The sequence below is a fragment of the Sapajus apella genome, unplaced genomic scaffold, assembly GCF_009761245.1.
Source record: "Sapajus apella isolate SASKATOON/1434 unplaced genomic scaffold, GSC_monkey_1.0 scaffold85, whole genome shotgun sequence".
NCBI classification, from domain to species: Eukaryota; Metazoa; Chordata; class Mammalia; order Primates; family Cebidae; genus Sapajus; species Sapajus apella.
The window spans coordinates 5337978-5346472 of NW_022437025.1; the positions used below are offsets into that span (position 1 = coordinate 5337978).

General features: G+C 51.6%; 1 protein-coding gene across 6 annotated transcripts in view; it reads right to left on the reverse strand.

Annotated features, from left to right (window-relative positions):
* SORCS2 (sortilin related VPS10 domain containing receptor 2) overlaps nucleotides 1-8495 on the reverse strand; it is a 587909-nt gene that overhangs the window by 387424 nt on the left and 191990 nt on the right. The gene's annotated exons all lie outside the window — the stretch shown is intronic.

Sequence of the window (8495 nt, forward strand, 5' to 3'; positions counted from 1 at the left end):
GTGGTGGTAATAGTGTTGATAGTGATGGTAGTAATGATGGCAGTGATGTTGGTAGTGATGGTGGTGAAGATGATAATGATCGTGGTAATGTAGTAATGATGGTGGTAGTGGTGATGATGATTGTAGTAATGGTGGTGATGGTGATGTTATAACGATGGTGATGGTGATGATGGTGACAGTAGTAATGATGGTGATGGTCATGGTGATGCTGATGATAGTGATGGTTATGATGATGGTGATGGTGATGATGTGTGATGGTAGTACCGGTGGTGATATTGATGATGGTGATGATGGTTATGGTGATGAAGATGACGATGGCAGTGATGGTGATGGTGGTGATGATGGCGATGGTGGTAATGATGATGGTAGTAATGGTGGTAGTGGTGGTAATGGTGGTAGCAGTGATGATGGTGATGGTGGTAATGATGATGGTAGTAATGGTGGTGATGGTGGTGGCAGTGCTGATGGTGATGGTTATGATGATGGTGATGGTAGTGATGATGGTGATGGTAATGATGATGTGTGATGGTAGTACTGGTGGTGATACTGATGATGGTGATGATGATGATGAGGATGGCCATGATGGTGATTGTGGTGATGATGGCCGTAATGATGGTGGTGATGGTGACGTTGGTGGTAATGATGGTGATGGTGATAATAACCATGCTGGCTGTAATGATGGTAGAGGTGGTGACAGTGGTGGTGATGATGGTGATGGATGACGGTGATGTCAGTAGTCATGATGGTGATAGTGAAGATGGTAACAGTGCTGGTAATAATGACAGTGAAGGTGGTGGTGATGATGATGATGGTGACAATGCTATTGCCATCATGGTAATGATGGTGGAGGTGGCGATGACGATGCTGACAGTGCTGTCACCATCATGAATGATGGTGTAGATAGTGTTGGTGGCAGGGATGATGGTGATAGTGCTGATGATGATGCTGGAGGTGGTGATGGTAGCCATGGTAGCACTGCCCACACGCTGCCACGGGCAAAGTCAGCCTCGCTGATCAGGATCCCCTGGAACTGCAGCATTCCCGGGGCAGGGCCCTCTTCCTGGGCTCTAGGCCTCCAGCACAAACACATGTGTCCAGAAGCCTGGCACTGGCTGTGGCCAGATGGGTGTTGCGCACATAATACCAGCTCCATCAGTGCCTAGCAATGGATTCATCCTGAAAAGCCAAATACAGGAAAAAATGCCAGAGACAACTTTTCCAGGGCTTGGGATCAGGATCTGAGACCCCCCTGACTAGGTAGGTAAAATCATCTGCCGGGAAGAGGTGTGAGGGTAAAGTAGGACACGGTGTGGAAGGATTGCAGTGTGTGGGGATGCCCACTTCTTAGCAGGCCTTGCAGCTCGTCTATGAAAACAGCAGACATCCTGATGTCACCTGGCTTAGGCACTCAGAGGCTGACTGGCAGCTACGGATATTTGGGATACGGGTTTGTTCCACCTCAAACCCCATTTGGCATCTTGTTCCATCATAGCCCCCTGCCTTTGCACGGGCTGTTCCCTTGGCACCTCCACGCTCTAACTCCCTGGACCAAGATCACAGAGCCCAACCCAGAGGCAAGGACAAAGCCATGCCTCCTGGCTCCAAGTCTGCTGTCCTTTGTCCCGGCTACTTTACTCCACCTCTCAAACATGAGAATGGGTTGTCATAAAACCAAGAGAAGTGAGCATGCCCCGCTCCTGGGGTAGGACCCCCTCCCCCGTTTGCTTCCCGCTGTGTTCTGCACCCTGCACCTACCTGGGCCACACTCAGAAGCTTCTCTGAGCGCCTGGAGGGCCTGGTGGCTGCGTCAGCCTTACCCAGCATTAGCATCCCACCTGCGCTGGTTGTGTGAGAGGGTCAGTTTAACAAAAGCCTTACAGATGCCTGTAGTGGGGTCCCCCAGCCCTCACCCGGCCCCCTACACCCCTTCTCTCTCTGTGGTCGTGTCTCCTCCTGGAGTGTGTGAGTCAGGCGAGCAGGTTCTGTTTTTTCCCTTTATAAAATAATGTTATTCACAATCACTGACTCCCCGGCATTATGATAACAGAGGCAGGGGGCCCACAGCTGCTATGACAGTGTCCAGCCCAGGTTGGACGGGCGAGCGTGAGGAGCCCAGATCCTCTCTCTCCCTGCGGCTGCATCGAGGCTGGGGCTGCCAAAATCATGCTCCCGAGGAGGAGCTGCTAATTTGGGCAACAGCTGTAGGCGTTCCCTTTCCAAGGAGTGTGCTGACACCGAATCAGATCTCGCTGTCTTGCCCCTCTCCTTCTTGGCAAGGGGTGACATTAATGGGGGAAGCAGCGTCGGAGACACAGGCTCATTTTCAAAGTCATTGCACTGACAGTACTTCCGCGAGGAGACTCATGCACAACCATCATTGAAAAATCCACTTGGCATCTATGTGGCACAATTAGGGATAATGAAGTTACCTCCAAATTATGTATTTTGTTCACTAAATAATGAAAGTACTGACAGGGCCTGCGTGGGGAAGGCAAGGAAGCAGCAGAGGAGGAGGCTGCCGTGCACAGCCTGACAAAAACGCTGAGGAGGAAGGAGCAGAAGAGGGTCCTCAAAGCTGCGTGGCTGTCATGTAGGCTCCAGGGAGCTTGGAACTGCAAGGGGATGGAGAAGCCTGATGCAAGGGCCACAGGGGAGGAGGCAGGGGCAAAACCAGCATGGCCAAGACTTGTGCTCCTACCTCCAAAGGGGAGTGAAAAGATGCCTGATGAAGGGACCAGGCGGGCCGGGTGTGGTGGCTATAATCCCAGCTCTTTAGGAGGCAGAGGCAGAAGCATCGCTTGAGCTCAGGAGTTCGAGACCAGCCTTGGAAACATGGTGAAACCCCATCTCTAAAAATTAGCTGAGCGTGGTGGTGTGTGCCCGTGGTCCCAGCTACTCGGGAGGCTCAGGTGGGAGGATCACTTGAGCCCGGGAGGTCGAAGCAACAGTAAGCCATAATCATACCACTGCACTCCAGCCTGGGAGACACAGTGAGATCTGGTCTCAAAAAAAAAGAGGGGGGGACTGGGAGGGTATTTAGGGAAGAGGCACAATGCAGGACACCACAGAGCCTGGGCTGGCACTCAGAGGGGCAGCAGCAGGAGGCATAGCCTTAGGCAAGAGAGCCGTCCCAGGATGGAATGGCTTGCAGGCGCCCATGCTCCCGTTGCGGGGGATAGGACCTGCTGGGGTGTGACAAAGGACCTCCCAGGGGGAACAGCAGTGTTCCGTGTGAGGCAGGTTGGGAACTCTTCCCTGCCATCGTCCTGCTATGAAATTTGGGGTATGTCACCTAGTCTCTCTGAGTCTCAGTTTCTTTATCTGCAAAATGGAAAAAATGCCTCTTCGACCATAACATATGATTACAAAGACCATATAAGCTAATGCAGAAAAAAAAACCTGCCTGGTATTCTGTGGGGCACAGCGTGGGCAGAGCAGTGATGCTTCACATTCGATCGATGATGGCAATATGAAGCAGATAATTATCTGCCTGGGGGGACATAATGAACAATAATAAAATACTGTAAGGATTCATTAAAGTCATGCATGGGATTGTTTTAGGGCAATGGCCAGTACTGGGCAAGCTCTCAGAATGGCAGCTCCTGTGACCTCTATACCTGCTGTGATTATTAGTACCGTTGGGTTCCTTTCCCAGTGACAGGCAACAGCAGACCCTCCCTTGCCTCAGGCTGCCCTCCTCACTGGTCCCTGGGCCACTTCCTGCAGTGCCAGTTGCTTGGGGACACCCTCTGGAGAAGAGAAGGGCTGCCTTTAGAGACCCATCTGTATTCTTCAGGTTAAAGAGCTATTCACTTTCAATCCTGTTGACCTGATTTTAATCCCAGCTACATTAGTGCCTACAGCCACCAAATGGAATACATTCAGCAGAAAAATAGATTCATTCTCACAGAATGATGCTCTAATAGCAGCCGGCAAAGGTCAAAGACAGAATGCATTGGCTGCCAGCTGCTGGGATCTCGGGAGCACATCCTTGGACACTCCACGGGGCCTCTGGATGTGGGGTGCAGGCAAGGAAGTCGGCCCGGGGAGTTTTAGAGCTGCCGGGGCTCCTGCTTACACAAAGTCAATTAAACAAACAGCAGCTCCCCGAGCACATTTCCTGAGTGGCTTTTCCTAAAAAATAAATTACTTGGACTAGGCATGGTGGTTCATGCCGGTAATTTCAGCACTTTGGGAGGTTAAGGTGGGAGGTTCGCTTGAGACCATGAGTTCAAGACCAGTCTGGGCAACACGGTGAAACCCTGTCTCTCCAAAAAGTAAAAAATTAGCTGGGTGGGGTGGTGTGCACCTGTGGTCCACGCTATTCTGGAGGCTGAGATCAGAGGACCACTTGAGTCCAGGAGGTGAAGGTTGCAGTTCACTGAGAACGCACCACTGCACTCCAGCCTCGCCAAGAGTGAGACCCTGTCTCACACAACAACAAAACCAAAAGCAGAGTTGCGGAGCCGGGCATGTGTGGGGGCCAGCAGTTGTTGGGTAAAACAAGGTTCCCACATGTGTGCTTGCAACAGGGGACTCTGCAACGGGACTCCTCAAGTCTGAGCTTCAGCTCCCCCATTCCTCATCCTTACCCTGGGACTGGGCGTGCTGTTGTAATTCATAATCACGACTTCTGACTGAGTGTTTGCCGTGAATCCCCCCACAGTTCTGTGCTCACCGAGCATCGGCTCATGTTAGCCCCATCACCACCCCATGAGTGGGAATCCCACGGACTTCATCAATGAAGCAATGGAGCCTCCCAGAGTTCCTGGCTGGAGGTCACCCACTAGGTCATGGGACAGACCCTGGAGGCTGCATCTTCAACCAGCGCCCCAATGTCGCCAACAGTAACGCATCAAGGGACAGGAAGACATCACAGGCGAGGTGTCTGGGACTCGGCCCAGCTGACAGAGGCTGCAGAAGATGCTGTCTGACATGGCTGGGCCTTTAAATCCTAAAGCCCAGACCGTGAATCAAAAGCTCCCACTTTGTAAAATTTGGTAAATGTTATAGATTGAATCGTGTCCCCTGCAAACTCATACATTGAATCCTAATCCCTGGTACCTCGGCATGGGATTGTGTGTGGAGACACTGCCTTTTCAGAGGAGAGGTGAGGCCACGAGGGCAAACCTTGATCCAGTCTGACCGGGGTCCTTCTAAGAAGAGCATTTCAGGACACAGACACGCACAGAGGGATGACCTTGTGAGGACACAGTGAGAAATGGCATCTGCAAGCCGAGGAGAGAAGCCTCAGGGGAAACCCACCCTGCCGACCCCTCAGTCTTGGACTTCCAGCCTCCAGAACTGCGGAACCACCTGTTTCTGTTGTTTAAGCACCAAGTCTGTGGGACTAGTAACCCATGTGTCTGAAGCCATGCGAGCTGAACCAGCCGCACTGTGGTCCGGGTTCAGCCTGCAGGTCCTGGAGCTCACACACGCCGCTCAACGTGTCTCAATCACAGACACGTCACCGTGAAGAGTTGATGACATCTACCTTGCAGGATCGTGGCAAAGGTCCTACGATGGAAAAGGCATCTGCTTTATGCTGCACACTTCTGTGCATTTCCAAAACGTTCTGCAGTGAGAAGCTACTGTTTGTATTTCCATAAAATAAGCATCAAGCCCAATATCTGGCATGCAGTGGGCACTTGGTAAATGCATTTTACGTGCTAACACGGCATCAACATTCGTTAACAGAAACTGGTGGAGATGCAAGAAGAAACAGAAGGGCATTCATAGTGGAACCCTTTAATTCCCTGCTCTCAAGTCTTGACAAATGAAGAAAAGAGAAAATAGATAAGGACCCGAAAGACCTAAACAATATTATTAAAAACACAGTTGCTCAGCTGAGGACAGTGGTTCATGCCTCTAATCCCAGCACTTTGGGAGGCCCAGGTGGGAGGATCGCTTAAGGCCAGGAGTCTGAGACCAGCCTGGGTGACAAAGCGAGACTCTGGTTTTTGTTTTGTTTTGTTTTGAGACAGAGTCTCGCTCTCTTGCCCAGGCTGGAGTGCAGTGGCACGATCTTGGCTCACTGCAACCTCCACCCCCCAGGTTCAAGCGATTCTCCTGCCTCAGCCTTCCAAGTAACTAGGATTACAGGCATGCACCGCCACTCCCAGCTACTTTTGTATTTTGAGTAGAGACAGGGTTTCACCATGATGGCCAGGATGGTCTCAATTTCCTGACCTTGTGATCCGCCGACCTCGGGCTATCAAAGTGCTGGGATTACAGCCACCGTGCCCAGCCAGAAAAGGTTTTGATTAGCTGGGTTTTGTGGTATGCACCTGTAGTCCCAGCTATTCAGGAGTTTGGGGTGGAAGGACCACTTGAGGCCAGGAGCTTGAGACTGCAGTGAGCTGTGATCGCACCACTGCACTCCAGCCTGGGTGACAGAGTGAAACCCTGCCCCTAAAAGAAATAAACATAAAAAAATAAAAGCACAGTGCTAACCTATACCTTAAAGCAAAATAAACCATCTTTCCTATTGCCCATGGGACATTCCCCCAAAATTGCTCATGAAGAAAAGCTTAACACATTCTAAAAACTGTATTTGGAAAAATTAATTTCACGATTTTCAAGCTGATCCCTACCCTCAGCAGATGGTCAGATTGAGATCCACATCTGTGACTTAACACAGCAACGCCACTTAGAGGACACGAGTCATGCATGGCGGGTCAAAGGCACGACACTTCAAGAGTCAAAAGCGAGGCTGCACGTCACCATCCAGGACGGGAACGCGCCCGGCGGCGGGAGCTCACGGGCACGTGGGCCTGGCCGGCTCCATATTCTCACGTCCCAATCTCCTCCTCTGGGAAACAGCATAATTATCATCGCCATCACAGGAGTGCCAGCCTCTCAGGAGTGTGACTTTGGGAACTAACGCCAACCTCTCTGAGCTTCAATTGTTTCCTTTTGTTTGTTTTTTGAGACAGGGTCTCACTCTGTTGCCCAGGCTGGAGTGCAGTGGTGCAATCTCAGCTCACTGCAAGCTCCGCCTCCTGGGTTCAAGCAATTCTCCTGCCTCAGCCTCCCGAATAGCTGGGATTACAGGTGCCCACCACCATGCCTGGCTAAGTTTTTGCATTTTTAGTAGAGACAGGGTTTCACCATGTCAGCCAGGATAGTCTCGAACTCCTGACCTTGTGATCCACCCGCCTCAGTCTCCCAGAGTGCTGGGATTATAGGCATGAGCCACTGCGCCTGGCCTTTTGAGCCTCAATTTCTGCATCGATAAAATAAGGTTAGCGGTATCACTGATAGCAGCCCGGGAGGCTCCTATCAGGATGAATGATCATGTAAGCAAGTACCTGGCATCCAGCAGGTGCCCCATAAATGTCCATCAGTGGCCCCTCTTCTTAACCAAGTGAAACCAGCTGGCCTCCTCACCCACGCTACGGGCATGCACTCTGGGCGGCTCTGACATTGCACTGGTGTTAAGAAAAATTCACTGTGACCTTTCCTGTGAAAACGAATTCCACAGCCATGAGACCGGGCGTATTATTTTCTCTCCAACCACTCTTGGAAACCTAAGCCGGCACGTGCCTCTCCGTGGGAATTGGGGTACACAAATATCTTCAGGAGGAAGCGGGCACAGAGCTGCAGACCCCAGAGGCCACCTGCAAATGGCCTCAAACCAGAGGAACCACCTTCCTCTGCTCATTTTCATTTGAACCATGTCTAGACAGACAGAATCCACTGCTTTCAGACTGGAGTGTGCACAGAAGCCTCCACCCACCCCAGAGACAGGGCAGGAGTGGGAGGAGGCCCAGGCCCTCTGGGATTGAAATGAGAAATCTCCACCCACCCCTGCATCCAGCCCCGCCCCCCCTCCCTGGGCAGGCCCCAAGTGGGTGAGTGTGTGGCAGGCATCGCACAGAAATGAAACCTCTCCTTTCAACCAAGAAAGTATTTGACTTCTCTGTTTCCCCCAATAGAGCTTGTATTCTCTCACGTAATCTTCCTAAAAGCCTGGGCCTCTGAAAGGTTAAATCACCTTGAAAGGGCAGAATTATCACTCAATTAGCGCTGTTGAAGATGAGCAATTATTACCATGTGAAGTGCGTAATCAGCGTCTCCTGAAACCCAGTCTATTAACAGACACCTCCACCCCCAGAGCTCCTGGCAGCCAGGCTGCTCCGCCAGTGTGAGGACCTGTCAGCCAACATTCCGCAGCCTCAGACAAACTGTCAGTGCCTAAAGTCTGTCATCTGCTCTCTCCCTTCATTAGAAAAATCCAAATTCTCGCCCGGCACGGTGGCTTACACTTGTGATCCCAGCACTTCGGGAGGCTGAGGTGGTGGGCAGATCACCAGGTGGCCAACACGGTGAAACCCGTCTCTACTAAAAATACAAAAATTAGCTGGGCGCGGTGGCGCGTGCTTGTAATCCCACCTACTCAGGAGGCTGAGGCAGGAGAATCGCTTGAATCGGGACCCGGGAAGGGGAGGCTGCATTGAGTCAAGATAGCACCACTGCACCCCAGCCTGGGCTAC